This window comes from Colius striatus, chromosome 6 (assembly GCF_028858725.1).
Source record: "Colius striatus isolate bColStr4 chromosome 6, bColStr4.1.hap1, whole genome shotgun sequence".
Classification (NCBI taxonomy): Eukaryota; Metazoa; Chordata; class Aves; order Coliiformes; family Coliidae; genus Colius; species Colius striatus.
In genome coordinates, this window is record NC_084764.1 from 11025175 (window position 1) to 11041687 (window position 16513).

A 16513-nucleotide genomic window follows, 5' to 3' on the forward strand; every position below is an offset into this window, starting at 1 on the left:
TATTTAATGTATATGAGAAAGTAAACAGAAAGACCAGAAAAATGAAGATTAATAGAAATGGAGCATTTATCGTTTAACTACAGTACAGATAAGATCATGATAAACAAAATCAAATAAAGCTTGATTGGAATCTTTTATTACTAAAGATATTATTTTCATGATGCACTTACTTTTGTAAGAGATATGTGATGGTTGTTTTAACTTGTTCATGTGGATGATTCAAAATCTTGCATATATGTTTTAACTAAAGAGAAGCTTGGATAGAAATGTTAGGATCTAGATCTGTATCTGAGCTATCAGTCCGCTCCGGGGTTTGGGTTTGGCTCTTATCTCTCTCTTAACTGTGTAATTTAAAGACAAAACCATAGTTCAGTTTCCTTTTTAAGAGAGAACAAAGTTCACTTTATGAATGCAAAAAAAAAAAAAAGGGATCATTTACTTGATGATATGCAAAGTCTCATGGGTTGTTTTTTCTTTGACCCCTTTTTTCACAATCAGCAATCTTCATATGAACTGACTTCAATTTTCAAGGTACTCATTAGTATAATGAAAACAAAAGGGATAATTTTAAAGAGGTTTTGTGTGTTTGTTTGTTTGTTTTCCTAAAGCAGAAGCAAACAGAAGGCCAAGTGTGAAGGGAAAGTCCTGAAGGCATCGATGTGTCTGACAATGCTAGCTTCCAAAAGATGATACTTTTGCACATAGTTCTGTTATGAATTTTGCACATAGTTACGTTACCTTAGCAGAGGAAACAGTGAACCCGAACCTGGCACTTAACAAGGATCCAGTGTTTGGGATACATCCTTCCTTGCCTCATCACAGCCTAGATATGCCTCTTCTTGCCATGTCAATAGTTCATGAACACAACAAAATATCATCACGTATCTTGCTGTTAAAAAGCACATTCTCCTGTGCACAGGCTTGTATCTTACTAATGGGGTTGCTAGTCACAGAGCTAAGACATAAGCAAGCTGAGACAAAGTTTTCTTTCTTGTGATAAATTTTGTTCATTTTTACATCTGTGTACCCTTAGAATGCTTGGAACAAACAAATATATTTGTTTAAAATTGACCAAAAAAAAGCGAGCTCTTTAATTTTTTTGGAAGTTGGTGCTTCAAAGGATGGCTTTAACAGACACATGGTACTACTCTCATTATCATCTGCACCACCTTAGCAAGTATATGATAATTTGGGTCAGCCATTTTTCCTCAATATTTAGAAGTAATTTGCCATAGATTCATCAGTCTAGCCCCAGGGATACAGAGTCTTGGAAAACACAATAATTGGAAAAATTCCCTTTGCTCTTTATTCTTCTTTCAGCACTTAATACCACACCTCATAGAACAACTCTTTACCTCCTTTCAAGTCCTCCCTATCTGTGTGTTACATCCTTCCTCTAACCAGGAGCCAGCTCATCTCCCTAATCTCCTTTTGCTAAACACCTTTCTTTTGCTTACAATATACTAAATATACAAATGGCCAAAAAGCACTCTAGATGCCCCTGTAGCTTGACAAGCCACATACCTATAATTAGGCAAGAACCTCATCAGTTAACAAAATATTACCATCATGTTCTAACACCTTCTTCTTTTTCCTTGGCCCTGGTTCCCCAACCACTTCCCTCGATCTTACATAGCTTCTCTTTGCCTTATGTTAAAGTCTAACAGCACGTCAAGGGAACTGCTTTTCATGCCGCTAATGGAGCCTGTTTGGCTGTTACTGAATAATGATGGTAATAACAATAATAATGGAGTTTTATCCATGTTTGCCTCTCATTAGCTGCTGAAGTGCTTCTGATATAACAGCCACTCGGATATAGAGACTGATATATGCTGCTGTAGCAGTCAGCATTTCATGAAGTTTATTTTAACCACCATCACCCCTAGCATTTCTCTTTTGTTGTGGGACTAGTCTAGTTTTCAACAATGACAATCAATACTTGTAAATACCTCTTTTCCTTTTTGTAAACTATGTTTCATACATTTTGGTTTTATAAAGGGCATCTGCTTGGAAACCGCACATTTCTTCTTTGGGCTTGGTTTCTGAGTGAGAACTGAACAAAATTAGAAACAGACACTAAAACCAGGAAAGTGTCTTGAAGAACATGACAATTTTCCCATTGGGACTGCTCTTTTAACATCAAATAATTAATTCAATCATCAAATGAATTATGTTTCTTCATGAAACATGAGGGGCAGGGCACAAATTAGCTAGGATGGTGAAGTTGGAAGTTGAGCGTAACGCGTTTTATCCTAAACCAGATAACTTGCTGGAGGACTAACCTGTTCAATAGCAGAGTTTATACCTTCTCACAACTCCCTGCGTGACAAACAGTTTTTTGCCAGCATGATAGCAAAAGGTTATTTCCAGGAGACATATCGGAGGCAGTGCAGGGCTCATGGTGGGAAGGCTCCTTCCATGTAGATGACAGGGAAGGTTTATATGGCTATTAACTCCTCTGTCCAGGTCAGCCATGTTTGCTAGTGCCAAACTGGAACTCACTGATCCCACTTGCATGACAGCTGCAGCCATGGTGCCTGCTGTCTCTGCATCCCTCTCTCAAACTACCCACTATCCCAAAGTGGGGAATTGTTTGAAAAGGGAAGTGTTCCCAGGTGGGTGGCTATCACTGAACAAGTTCAATTTGACTGTGTTTCAAAAACTTGCAACGGACCTTTCCTTCGACTGTAATTCAGACTTGAATGTTTGCCTGTGTTTAGTAAACATTTATTTGGAGCACAGCTATATCCATGCAGTTTCTTCATACCCTATTTGTTGTGTAAAGAATACGAGATTACAAGACTTCTGCCCTGGCATCCCATTTCACTGGCTGCACAAGAGCTGCCTGCCTTAGCACTGGGTGTAGCAGCAGCTCACGAGTCCCCTCCACTCAGGACTTCGAGGAAGCCCTCAGCCTTCTGGAGTCATGTGGCACTGAGACAGTAATTGACATATACACTGAGGCTCATTTATGCTCCCCGCCTTCACTAAAAGCAACGAGAAAATGGGAGGAATGAAGTCACACAGAATCATAGAATCTTTTTGGTTGGAAAAGACCCTTAAGGTCATCGAGTCCAGCCACTCAGAGCAAGTTTCCTTGCAGCAAGTTTCTCGGCAGCCACCTTCTCTAGATACGGGAAGAAGCTGTGGGAAACAAAGTCCCCCCACTTTTGTAGAAGCCAGGAACAGCTTCCTCCTCTCTCCTGCTTGTAGTTAGAGGAGCAGCACCTTGACCGCATCGCTCCTTCTCCCCTGGCACAGCGTGAGCTGCCCATCCTGTTTCTATTGATTTCTCCAGTGGTTGCATTAAACAATGGAGTATTTATGTGTCAGTGTTAGGAACAGGTTATTAAGTAAAACCCACCATAAATACAGCCGTTAATTCAGTTGTTGGCATGGCCCTCTGTTATCTTTTCAATACCTCCCAGAGGGTATTAGTCTTACCCTTTCGTTTGAGTTGGCAGCAGAGTTATTTTTTTGCACCTGCTGCTCTACTCCAATAACAACACAGGTCAGCTTTGATTTGTTGGAATATAAACAAAAGCGCAAAGCCAGGCATCTGCCTCAACAGCCTGGGCCGGTTTGACAATAGAACTTTTCCATTTGGGTTTTGTACAAACATAATCTTTCGGTTCTTAGGTGAACTCTCTCCCACTTCATAAATAATCCTTTGCCACAGAGTAGCGTGGTGTCAGGGGGAGAGCTCAATACTGTACTTTTCCATCAACTGAAGCCTCAGCAGGTCAAAGTAACACACCATTCTAAGGCAGGTTAGAAGAGGTGTCATACAAAATACATAAAGAAAAATCATCTGAGACACAGTGGTTTGAAAACTCGGAGGAAAAAAAGGAACAAATTGTCAGGAGCAAAGGACTTTTCTTGAGAGAGAAAGAAAACCTGAAGCAGTAGGGAGGTTTGCTTTCCCATACGAATCTGCACACACTCCAACATTTAATCTACGACTTTTTAAAAAAGAATTTTTTTTAAAAAAATGAAGCCCAGCAGAAGAAGGTACTGCTCTGGGAACTGAGGAACTGGGAACTGAAAGTTCTTACAAAAATTAAGCCTGCAGGGCTCAGCTACTGTAAAAGCTTCTAAGGTGATGGAAGAACTGCTGAAACACTGTCAGTCTGTACAGCAGAAAAGGAAGAGCTCACACAGCGAAGGCAGTAAATTAAGGCACAGAAATTAAGGAAGGAACAAGCATTGCCTCCTTATTATAAATAGGAAAATTGAGACACGGTGCTGAAATTATTTGCTTAAGTCATATAGCAAGTCAATGGACAAGTCAGTCCTAATCTGTCTTATTAACATTTACAAATATCTAAATGGTGGGTGTCAGGAGGTTGGGACATCCCTTTTTTCTATTGTAGCTAGCAACAGGACAAGGGGTAATAGGATGAAGCTGGAACACAAAAAGTTCCACTTAAACATAAGAAAAAACTATTTCACTGTTCAGGTGAGGGAGCCCTGGCACAGGCTGCCCAGAGGGGTTGTGGAGTCTCCTTCCTTGAAGGTCTTCAAGACCCACCTGGACATGTTCCTGTGCAACCTGATCTAGGTGAACTTGCTTCTGCAGGAGGGTTGGACTAGACGATCTCTAAAGGTCCCTTCCAACCCCTACCATTCTATGATTCTATTCTATCTTCCCACTCAAGCTCCATTGCTACCCATTGCATCACATGGCGAGCAAAAATTTCAACCTTTAGATGAGTTAGGATGACTGTGGATTTTTTCTCATTTTTATAAAAAATAGAGACCCATTCAGACTGAAACCAAGATTCTCCTGTGCACCATGGCTATTCTGTGCCTGGTAGAGATTTGAATGTTAAGTTAGCCAAATGATGAAATCTACACTTGAAATATTAAATCAAAAAAGCTGTAGGATGCTAAAAACGAGCTAGAAATTCCTAGGCAAAGATGGCTGAAATGAAAAATATCTATTCTGTGGAACTTTGACTATTTCAAGGTGTGGAGGGTTTTTTTCCTTTATTTTTTTTTAATCACAGTGAAAGAAAAGAATCTTTAAAAACAAGTTCACCGGCAACAGAGAGGGATAATCCTCATCTCGATCAACTGACATGTAAAAACCTATGTTCAAGTTATTCAAGTGACAAAAGTGCAACTCGGCCTGGTAAGCAGACTGGTTTGTAAAAGACAGAAAATAACAAATACTAAACTGCGATATTACTGAAACGGGCAGCAATGTCACCATAGAGCAGCTGCACTGGGAGCAATAAACTCGCCTTGCACGGCTGTTGTGCAAATGGTCACCAGGGAACCCTCAGCAAGCCTCACCACAGTAATCCTGAAATGCAACCTGTGTAGAATAACAGATTTTACTGTGTCAAATGTTAGCTAAGATGTTACGTTTGCAAATCTGTTCCTCCTCTTTTGCTGATTGCTGCTATTCTTTCTCTTCCTTTTTACTTCTTATTGTATCTAATTTTCTCCTTTTTTTCCTGTTTTATTCCTCTCATTTTTTAACTTATACTTAGTCAGACTGGCTGACCTGGCCATGGAAGTTTTTTTGAAACAAAAAACAATATGTTTTAAATAAAACAAACAAAAACATCGTCTTCAATTATCTACCTGTGGCACAACAGTGCAAGATCTTAGGGCAACTGCGGATTTTGTGGTTGATCTCTAGGATGGAGGCTGGAGGAGTCAGAAACAAGTTAAAAAGCTTGCTTCCCTCAGTTCTTTCTGCTCCTCTGTACAGGTATGTATCTCAGTCCTCAAGCTAACTGGAACAGGTTCCACCAACAGAACCAATAAAAATATTTCCAGACTGTTTCAAATAACTGCTTTCTTCAAAAGCATTTTTATTACTATGTGAATTATACCAACTTTTACATTGTTGTAGGAAAGAAGTGTTATCATAGTTCCTTACAACAGCTGTTTTTAGTTGCTGTGGAGTCTTTTTCTTCTTTTATTTTTAACTTTAATTATTAAATCCTCTTAATATTTTAAATATTAGAGATGTGTCATAGCTTAAGGCTGATACCTTGGTTCTAAATGACCCAAAGCCCTATTAGCTTGTCACATGTATAGCAGCATTGATTATATTAACACCTTTGAGGCTGTGCATCCATGCATTATATCACTGCCAGCAGAGAAGAGCCTGGCTATTGCTGGATCTGCAGGCCTGCTGCCTACAGTCTGGTGTTTGGGGAAGGGCAGCCTTGGGCATATACCTGCAAGAAAAGCTACTGCGGCACAGAGCAAAAGCAACAGGCAACAGATAAAATACACGTATATACCAAACACAAATAGCCTGGTATTTTAAAGGATTAAATAGAGTTATTCAGATTAGCAACCAAGTCAGCTGAAGCTGGGACAAACATTTTAATTTCTATTATAAAAAGTGAAGCCAGGAAGCCTATGCTGGAGATAAGGGCTTAGTACAGTGCGTTTGTGTGAGCATACGCACGTCAGGAGCGGCTACGGGCAGATGGAGAGTTGACTGGATTGGCTACAATTTCACTATCATCCAGAAACATTTAATCATTTGAGATTTTAAAGAGGGAAGAGAAATTTCTGCCTGTTCTTACAAAGGATTACATCTCCATCAAAAAAAGTCCTAGGGGGTGTAAGGATATCTACAAATCACTGAAAGGAGGAAAAACTACAGCTATTTCATCTTCTACATCCCACACTTGATAAGTCTGTAAGGTTATCTTACTCATCTAATCACCTTATTTCAGTCTTCTGAATTTTTTTCCTTTCTGCTATCAGGGCAGCTCCCTGTGAATATTATGAGTAAAGTCTTTTTTATGTGAGCAGCACATAAGATTCTACTGCAAAAGGGTTGAGACCAGTGCCTTTGAATGTGTCCCTGACAAAGCCCCTCTATAGCCATGTTAATCTATGCCACAATTGCTTAACCAAGCATTCCCTGAAACTGCATCATCAAGATGCAAGCTTCTAAGTTGTTATGTAATAATAATTATTTGTTTCAGCAAAATATTATCAAGAAAGTTTGGAGGTAATCGTTATATCATAGGTTTAGTCTGATTCCTGACCATAACATCTTGGGCAGATTGAGATGGGTTTGTTAACTATATAATGATATAAATTAGTTACCTGCTCGTTGCTAGATTAAAGAAAACTCAGAGCGGTTTTAAAAAACAAAACCAATTCTTCTGATGATGGTACTAGTAATTTGGAAAAGAAAGCTTGTTTTTACACATAGTTTGTTGGCCCTTACAGACTAGTAAGGGCTCAGGAGACTCTTTTGGCTATGTCTGTGAGCTGAGGAACTATCTCAGGTCTTTATGTCTCCATAATAGGCAGCAACTTTTATTTTATTCTACCTGTTTGCAGATCCTTTAAGTAGAATGACTTTCTTTTCACCCCTGAAAAGCATGTCTCTTTTATTGACCCATCTTACTGGTCTATAACCAGTCATTATCCAGCCTCAGATAGCTGTTTTGTCTACAAGTTCCCGTACTCTTTCCCATGGAGCACATTTCACAAGATCAGCAGAGGAATAGGTACTAATAACTGCATGCAATGTTAGCTTTTGGAAAGGGATCTTTCGAGAGCTCTTCCTCAGAGGGAAGAGCCAAATATCAGTTGATTGCTCCACTAGCTATGTGACGCCATGTTTACTCATTCTCGCCCATCTATGGACCAATGACCAACAAATGCCCCAAGTATTTTAGGCATTCAGTATGGGATTTGGTGTAAGCTGTATTCCCAGTAGAGATCAAAGCAGCTCTCATACTAAGAAAGACTCCTGATGACTTCCACAGAAAATAAATCAGTGCTTACTTTTCCATATACCACCTGCGTGAACAAACCCTTCTGTGCTTATCCTTTCTATCAGCAGTGTTACTTAGGAATTTAACTCTTAACCAAGTTTGCAACGTGCCCTTTTCTTGAAAACTCCTTCGCTCATCAGGGCAAAAATACATATGAGCTGCAGTGTATTGTAGGCAGGGACAGGGAGAAAGAGAGGCACACGTTTCTGGTTAGTGATCTTGGAGCACACTTGAGCACTCTGCTGGCTAAGTGGCTGAAGTCAGAGCACTTTGTTGAATATGGTGCTGGACTTCACTGGATCTCACGAGACACTTATTAGGAAGAACACTCTGTGAGCTTATGCTTAAAATTCCAGTAGTAAGTAAGCTGTAAGACTGGATAGGGACCTGACCTCACTAAACACCACAAACTATTCAAGCTTAAAAAATCGTTAGCATTTCTGTTTATTTCCTCATGCTCGGCAAAGCCTTTATATTTGGTTCTGCCACATCCTAACATCGTGTGTCATTAGCAATGACAACTGACAATTAAGTTTGTGACCCTTTTCTTTTTAGGTGCTGCTTGCCACAGGAACTCCTAGTCCTCAACAAGAACACCTAGTTTACAACTGTAGGAAGGCTGATGAGAAAGAGAGTGTGGCAAGACCACAGAAAATCCTATAAAGGGTGGTCATTTTAACATCAGAATAAGAAAAGGTCATTCAATTCTATTCATAGCTTGGTCTAGGCACAGTGAATAATTTTTGAACTAGACAAGTCTGTCCTGTAGCACCCACTTTCCAACCTATCTCTTCATACAGTAGGTCATTGCTCCAGTTCGTGGAGCAATGTCGTATGTCAGGAAGAGCTTGGACCCTAGGGTGGGAACTGAATCTAAGCAAGTAAACAGCAGGAGAAATCACATAACTATAGACTCCACAGAATAGATGCAGACTACACTGCAGTCAATGGAAAGTTTTCCTGGGAAAAGACTAAGTGATTTGGTCCTGAGAGTGAGACACGTTTATAAGGAGTGTGTAAGGTCTGAACAAGGGTGGGATGGTAAGCACCGATTCTGGAAAGTTGTCATGGCTCATGGGTAGTTCTCTGAGTTCACTGAGGCAATAAAATCATTAATCCTTTTCTGTGAGAACTGTACATAAATATTCACTTCTTCACCAGGTGTAGAATTTCATCCTTGCAGGGTTTTTTTGGTGTGAATTGCTGTGGGACAGGCAACAGACTAACACGTCAGTCCTGTCTGGACAAAGACACACCTACAAAAATCCTCCTTTTTCCTCTCTAATCTCTCTTTATCTGTGTCTCTGGATGATTTTTCCTTTTTAGCTTGATCTCTCTCCATTGCAACTTGTTACCTTGCACCTCCCAGACAGAACAAGTACTGACATTCACAATAAAATTCATTTGGAATGAAAAGAAAATTTAAGGAAGTTCAGTTGGAGCCAAATGGTTTTATTTTGTCTTTGTCCAACTGTCCTATGGTCTGTTTCCACCACTGCTGAAAACTCACAGCCCCTGGAGACTATCTGAAGTAATGTGAAATTACTATGGCAATATCATGGTGTACTCTCTCAGGTGACAAGAGGGTTATAATATCCCATGTTAGACAGACCACATTCTGTTACCTGATCTCACCATGAGAGATAGTGACCCTATAAATTGTTGTGAAGGATTGTTTAATTTATACCAGGGCAAGCAAAGCATTATTCTGCTCTGATATGAGATCTTTTACTACTATGACTTTTTACCATCTTTATAGGCTTTAAACATGACAATATCAACTCTACTAATGCTAACTTCATCTTTGCATGTAGGACCAATGCTCAAAGGCAAGAAGGGTGGGTCTGGAGGATGGTGACTTGAGTACACTTTATAAATCCCCGGCCCTGAACTCCCAGTATATCACCTCATATTACCATTGTGTTTGGCGCTGCTGTTCCTACAGCCTGTGTCTAGTCCTGACATCCACATTTCCTAGCAGATGTTGAAAACTTAATGGTGACAACTGAAGCGATTAAAAGATGGAAAAGCTTAAAGTAGTACAGGTTGAGGTCCTGGGGATTTTCACCATAGTGCAAGTTTTCGCCATCAGAAGGAATAGTCTATGGAGCTTAGACTAATACAAAGACCAGGCTAAGGAAAGGCTTGTCCCCAGGTACACACACAAGGAACAAAAATTTGCCACCCAGAGGAACTTCACACATCAAGAGACAACAAAATCAGATGGTTGAATGTTGAAGCTAGACCACATCAGACTGAAAAAGAGATGTTTTCAGAGGAATGATGTTTAACTGGTGGGGCTCTTTGAAAATCTCTCTTTAATTTCACACTGTTGGACTTCTGAATTTTGGGTTTGGGTTTTTTTCTTTCAAGATTTGAAGTTTTCTAGAAGATAAGCTCTACTTCAAGTCACCTATCTAAACTGTGAAAACTTCGGGGAAGTTCTATGTTGTAATCACAACAACTACTTCTATTTTTGAAAACTGTACAAGTCCAAAATTAGACTATCACTGTGATATTTGTCAGTGAAATACTTTAATCCTGTTGTTTTTCTAGTTTTAATTGCAACTATTCTTTGGTTTCTGCATTTGCATTAAATAGAAAACTACCTTGTTTTCCAGCTCTGGTATTTTCTATAGGGCATAACAGGTGTCAGAAACGTGGTTTAGATTACTACTGGCAAATTTGCTATTGAAACTTTAAGGAGTGTAATTTTTGATTCTACTAGAATTTCCAAAAATTACTGCAAATACTGGTGCAAGATGTGTATTTAACACCATCCCATGTGACACAATTACAAGTAAAAACACTAAATGAAACTTTAACCTTAAGGTTAATTTTTGTCACTATGAACTGCTTTCCATTGTCTGAAGAAAAGGGAAACAGGATAGTTGGATGTACTTTAGGTTACATATATTTTTAAATGAAGTAATTCAAAAGCATTTACTGATAAACTTCAGTAACTTTATAACTATTTACACAACACTATCTGCCTAAAATCATATGTTGATTTTGACGGGGCCCATTACACATATTTTACAAAAACAACATAAGCAGCTTTTTCTTTGCGTTCATTTCTACCATTACTTAAACAGCTCTGTCTATACCTCAAGGGGCCAATTCTGATTCTATTCAAGTAAAATTACTGTTGGAAGGGGGGAACAAATTAAACAGGCAAAGACACTGCAGGCCTCTACTCACACTGTATTTACCTAAGCAGTGCTTGAGCTGGGTTCTGTGCAGTACTTTAGCTTAAAAGGGGCTAAGATCAGCAGAACGCCCTCATCCCTTGCCACAAGAACTGCCAAGAAATTGCCTTGAGGATAAAATCAAGCCAAATTATAAATGTACGTCAGGATTTTTTTGTTATCAGCACAATCACTATCAAGATACTCATCAGTAAAAGCAATAGAAACACTATCACTTTAAAGTCCCCCAGTTCTGCAACCCAGCTCTGTCAATGGTGTTGAAAAGGCTTCCTTTTTCACCCCTTGCCTTACTCAACAGATGAATACTCTGCAGACAAAAGCAAGAGATTGAGGACCTGGAATATTATTTGATGTATCATAATGAAAAGGATCCTCAGGAAAATCTGAGTAACCCTGACAAAGCCACTGGCTCAGTTCAAAGTCAGTGAAAAGTAAAGGCAGCAGATCCAGCCCCAATGAAACATAACCATGGCAGAATTAGTTAAACAGAAGTTTTGTTTAGAAGGTTTGAACAGAAGCTCAAAATAGGAAAATAGAAGTTTTTATTATGAGTTTAAAAAGCCTCTTGATCAAAGGGGCTTAGCTGTTGTTCGAAAAGTGGGAAGGGAGTGGCTCAGTAGAGTGACCATGAGTCCAGGATACCCTTCTCTTTTTTGTATCAGCTGGTGTTAATTTAAGGGAAGTGTATTTAAAAACAAAACAAAGCAATACCCCAAACACCTTACCTCATCTAGCTGCAGATTCTGGAGTTGAAATCCTTTACTGAGGCAATGGGAAAACTGTCTACAGAATCGTAGTCTGGGTAAACACAGGAACTAGGTTATGTGTCCTAAAAGACTCCCAGGAGTGAAGATAAATGGATGTGATATTAATTTTAAAACATTTTGCTGAACAGTCGGGCAGCCAATAGGGGAATTCCTGAGGTCACTTCCCATTCGTCTGATTGGGCCTGCACCAACAACAGCCAAGATGGGGCTGGGTACATTTGCATAAGGCCAGCTCAGTCCTCAGCATGCAAAGAGAACAGGTCTAACCAGGTTACACGTGTGGCTCCAGAACAAAAGAAAAACCTGGTAATGGATGAGGGATTGATTTCTTTGTAGTTGTTTTTCTAAGACCATCCCTTTTTTTTCTTTCTTTTTTTTTTTTAAATGAAGGTTACTTCAGGTAGATAGGGAGATTATCATTAGAACGAGGAGAAGCGAAAAGCGGGAATGTCCTAAACACAAGTCTGGAAATAACATTAGGAGATGCACCATATGGAATAACTTTGTGCTGACAGGGAGGTGGACTGTGTGAGCCAATATCATGGCCCTAGTTCTTTCTTTTCGTACCTTGAGCATACTGCGAAAAGCATGAGTCTGCAGAAGGAGGGGTCTTCCGACTTCTCTGGTTCTCTGAGAAAGTGAAAACAAAATGAGGAAAAAAAACCTCATCACTGCATGTGTGTATGGGGTTGGGTATGAAAGCTCAGTTACATCCAGGTCAGCGGGGCAGAAAATCGGCAGATGAGTGCTCAATTTTACCTTTCTCTGCTTTTAACCTTTCTAATTCTGAGAGTTAAGATCAGGAGGGGAAAGGTAAAACTTTTCTTAAGGCACCTGCTTCACAACCCATAGAAATCCAGCAAAATATTTTAACTTGTCCCTCAGAGCCACTACCTGGGCATTGCATTAGAGGTTTTCCACTAATTTGGTCATTGGTCCAGCTCTCAACTGGGGTGAAAAGCAAGGAAAGTCTGTTTCCTCGTGGAAGATCTGTGCTTGAAGGACACTTCTAAGAGTTATGACTCCAGTGTTTTCCTTAACTGTGTATGAGTTACCCTTCTAGCTTGCAACCATGAATCTAGGCAGGAAACAAGTTGCCTAAGCAAAAACATGAACCATCATCTGTCTGTCATTATTTCACTAGTCAGAAAAGGCATCTAACACAAAACCAGCTAAAAAGGCAGTTACATAGGGAGGTTCTGAGGTTTTGTCAATTTGTATGCATAAAACACAAGAAATGCCGAATATTATTATAGAGTGACCATTCAGTGTTCTGTGTAAAGTGAATTTTCCAGTCTTTGTTCACTTTTGGTTCCAGATCTCATCATAAATCTCCTTCCGACAGACACTGACAAGCATTCTCAATGCTAGATTTACCAAACATGGGGAATGAGTTGTCCTTCACCATCCACAGATACTATTAATTATTAATCAAGGCTCATTGTCAGTGAAGAGGAAACATTTCGTAGGTTCTACTTATGCCAAATCTGATTTCAATATACACAGTGGATCTCAGGCTCAAGGAATGTCATCTTTAATCCTATCATCCACAGTAACACCAATTACATTAAAACCCAAGTCACTTTTATTCACACAATTAAGGTGCGTCTGCATTCAAGTGTTTTGGGGAAGATCCCATTGTTTTTTACTTGGGTTATAGTCATGGCTGCTCACCTATTCTTACCTATCAAAGAAAGTTGTCTTTGAGGAAGAAAGACAGGCTAGAAATGTCCATCTTGGAGAGCAGTATTGTCTTGTAGTTACAATGCTAAGGACTGAGGATGTCACTGAAAACAGCTAGGCAACTATTTGCAGGTTTTTTATTAGTAGTCCAAGTAGGTCTAGTTTTTCTACAAGTAGGTCTAATACCTGTTAAGATTTTTTCCAAGCATTTGTGTCACTGAAACTGGTATTTTCATACCAGTTCATGTCTTGGTGAGTCTTTACACTAAAGCTTTCATCATCAAAATGATTTCTTCTTATCGTAACAGCATGAATAATCAATCAGAGCAGGAGAACAGGTAAAAGCTAAGAACTGAGCAAGGAGTGAGAAAGCAATAAAGAGCACTTCCCTTCCAAGGAAAGATATCTTTAACAAGGAACCAGCCTCTTACGTCTTTAGCTCTTTACTGAGCTAAACACAGGAGATTAAAGAGTCACACTGGAAAACACCTCATCCATTTGCTGCAGAAATACTACAGGAGGATGTGATCACTGGATCTCAATATAGCTAGGGAAATCAGACTTTTCCTACTGCTAGAAGGGGCACCAGCAGATCAGCAGAAATTTGGTTCAAATACAGTACTCAGACTGGCGTGTCACTTTCTGTTTGTATGTCTGTAAGCCTTTTCTGTCTCAGCTCCTAAGGGCAGAAACAGATCTAGTTGCTAAGCCCAGACAGACAAAAAAGCACATTGTACCAACAAGTCTGGGCAAGGTGAGGCTAACTTGGCCAGCACACCAGCATGCATTATTTAGCAGTGTGCTATTTTCAAAGGCAGGGTGCCACACAGGGTGGTGGCTCCTTGAATTTGCTGCCCTGCCTGTCCAGATGCACTGTCCCTGTGCTCCCAAGGATGCTTATTGACATGAACATGTGGTTGAGCATAGAGAGGATTATGGGTGGCTTTTGGAGACAGGAAAACCTTTGCCTCTGCGTATCCTTCTCCAGCACTGCAGCCACAAAATTAACATTATTTTGGTCCCCGCACAATTCTAGGTGGCTGAGAAAACATGAAAACCTCTATAATTAGGAGCTAGGAGGCCACATTCACACTGTGGCAGAAGTGTCAGTGCAGATTCCCAGAATTAATTTAATTATAGCCATCAAGCATCAAGTAAATTATCTAAATCTGTCTAGATTCTTAAATTGGCGTCTGTTGCTGTAGTGTCTGACACCTGATGAAAACAGAAAAAAATGCATGGTAATTCTACTTTTCCATTAATATTAATCTGTTTCATTTATTAAATTCCAGTGTATTATCCAAAGGAGAGTATAAAAAAGCTGATACGTAGGTTAGAAATGCCAAACAATCAGAGAATTCAGGGTATGGTGTTCCTGCCTTCATGGTGTTGCAGAAAAATTATAAGTGATTCCTAAAATTTGCAGTAAAACAATGTGCTTTTCATAAAAATATCACCAGAGAAGCCAGGAGGAACAAGATAGATACTGTTTCTGCATTATGTTCAGTGATATAGGCAAGTACCACCTGGTACTAAGGTTGCCCTTTACTTGGGCTTGCAAGACCTTGTAATTATTTTCTTTACAGTTTGACAAAATCTAGCTCTTAGGTGTTTGGCTAAACTGAAATTTTCAATCATAGATATTTCATTTGCAACCAAACTTTCAATAATTGTCATCCATAATAGTGCAAGTTTCCCTGATAATTTTAAAAAGATGGGGGAAAATATGCTGTTATTTGTATTCACACTGAAAAATATTGCTGCCTTCTCTTTGGAAAGCTCCATAACATTTATTTTTGAAGCAAGGACTGATTACCATGGGCTGTTGAGTTAACGATGTGCTCTTTGCCATTCCAAATAAACTCTAGCCAAAATTACCAAGTTTAAAACTCGCTGACAAACCATAGTCCACACAATGGATTCCATGATGAAGTACCACATTCCCTGAGCTTCCATCTGCACTGAGTGTTCCCAACTTCTTGGCTTCACAGGGCTTTCCCAGCAGCTAACAAAGGCTGTTCCTCTGCTTCTACTGTCCCTGAAAAACACATTTTCCAGCGAAACTCCTGCTTGGCCCAGCAACTGCTCTAACCAGCGGAGGTCTATTTTAAGCAATCTAAAGGTTTCGTTCACGGGCTTAACCCACAGGATATCCAATGCTGAAAGAGCTATCTTGGCATATCACTTATTCCAAACCCACAAATCATATACAAGAAATAGAACTAGAGGAAAATTATTAACCTTGTGACAAGTTAGGAGGTACTGTACTTGAGACCTAAACACCACAGTATTCATTGAAAGAGAAGCCAGCCAATTCTATGCGTTCAGGGAGTGGCCCTGAGCTGGATTTACTGCACATGAATCAAATTCATTCTGAAAACTTCTGTTCATTTCCTCATGAGTTTTCTTACAGGGGTAAGAAAAGGTATCATCCTCATGGTATTTGAGGTATTATAGTAACACAGGTATCTATCATGTAAATAAACACTTAATACATGTACATTAGTGTATAACATTATATTCATGCATTAGCACTAATATTACAGTATTAATATTGCATGAAAACATTCATTTATATTTGTGCTTCCCTAGTGAAGTGAGAATGTAATAAATTATTATCCTTATTTATATGGGAGTCCTAAAAAGATCAAGATAGAGGTGAAACACAGTGCTCATTTATTTCCATTTCAAATCCTGGCTCTTAGCAGTTCTGTAAAACAGATCCCCTTTCTCCCAGAAGAGAAGCAAAAATATTTTTTCTAAAAATAAGAAAAAATGGTAGCATCCATCTAGAAAAGAGCCCAAGCACTTTCTCTGGATTTACCAAACATATTCATCCTCAAAAGCCCATTGTAACTCTGCTGGTCACCATTTGGATAAATTATAAGTAAAGGAAGTAACAATAAGTAGCTAGGCAAGCTTTGTGTACAATTCTATGAAGGTTCCATTTCTAAACCAATAAAGTTTGTGTTTGCATATACTAGTATTTCTTCAACTTCTTCACAGAAATCCTAGTTGTCAGACAGACCTTCACTTGGTGTAAACTGGAGGTAATCGAGTAACGCAGCTGTTTAGAAGCTCCCTTAAA

At 39.4% G+C, this 16513-nt stretch overlaps 1 protein-coding gene across 4 annotated transcripts in view; it reads right to left on the bottom strand.

The window, feature by feature from the left end:
* The window catches only part of EHF (ETS homologous factor), a 50017-nt gene that overhangs the window by 16813 nt on the left and 16691 nt on the right, over positions 1 to 16513 (bottom strand). Inside the window, exon 1 of one of the 4 annotated variants that reach the window (XM_061998257.1) lies at positions 11701 to 11743. The exons of the other annotated variants lie outside the window; for them this stretch is intronic. The gene's annotated coding sequence lies outside the window, so the exon portion shown is untranslated. Of the gene's footprint in view, positions 1 to 11700; positions 11744 to 16513 lie in introns of those variants that run through there. 4 annotated transcript variants of the gene reach the window in all.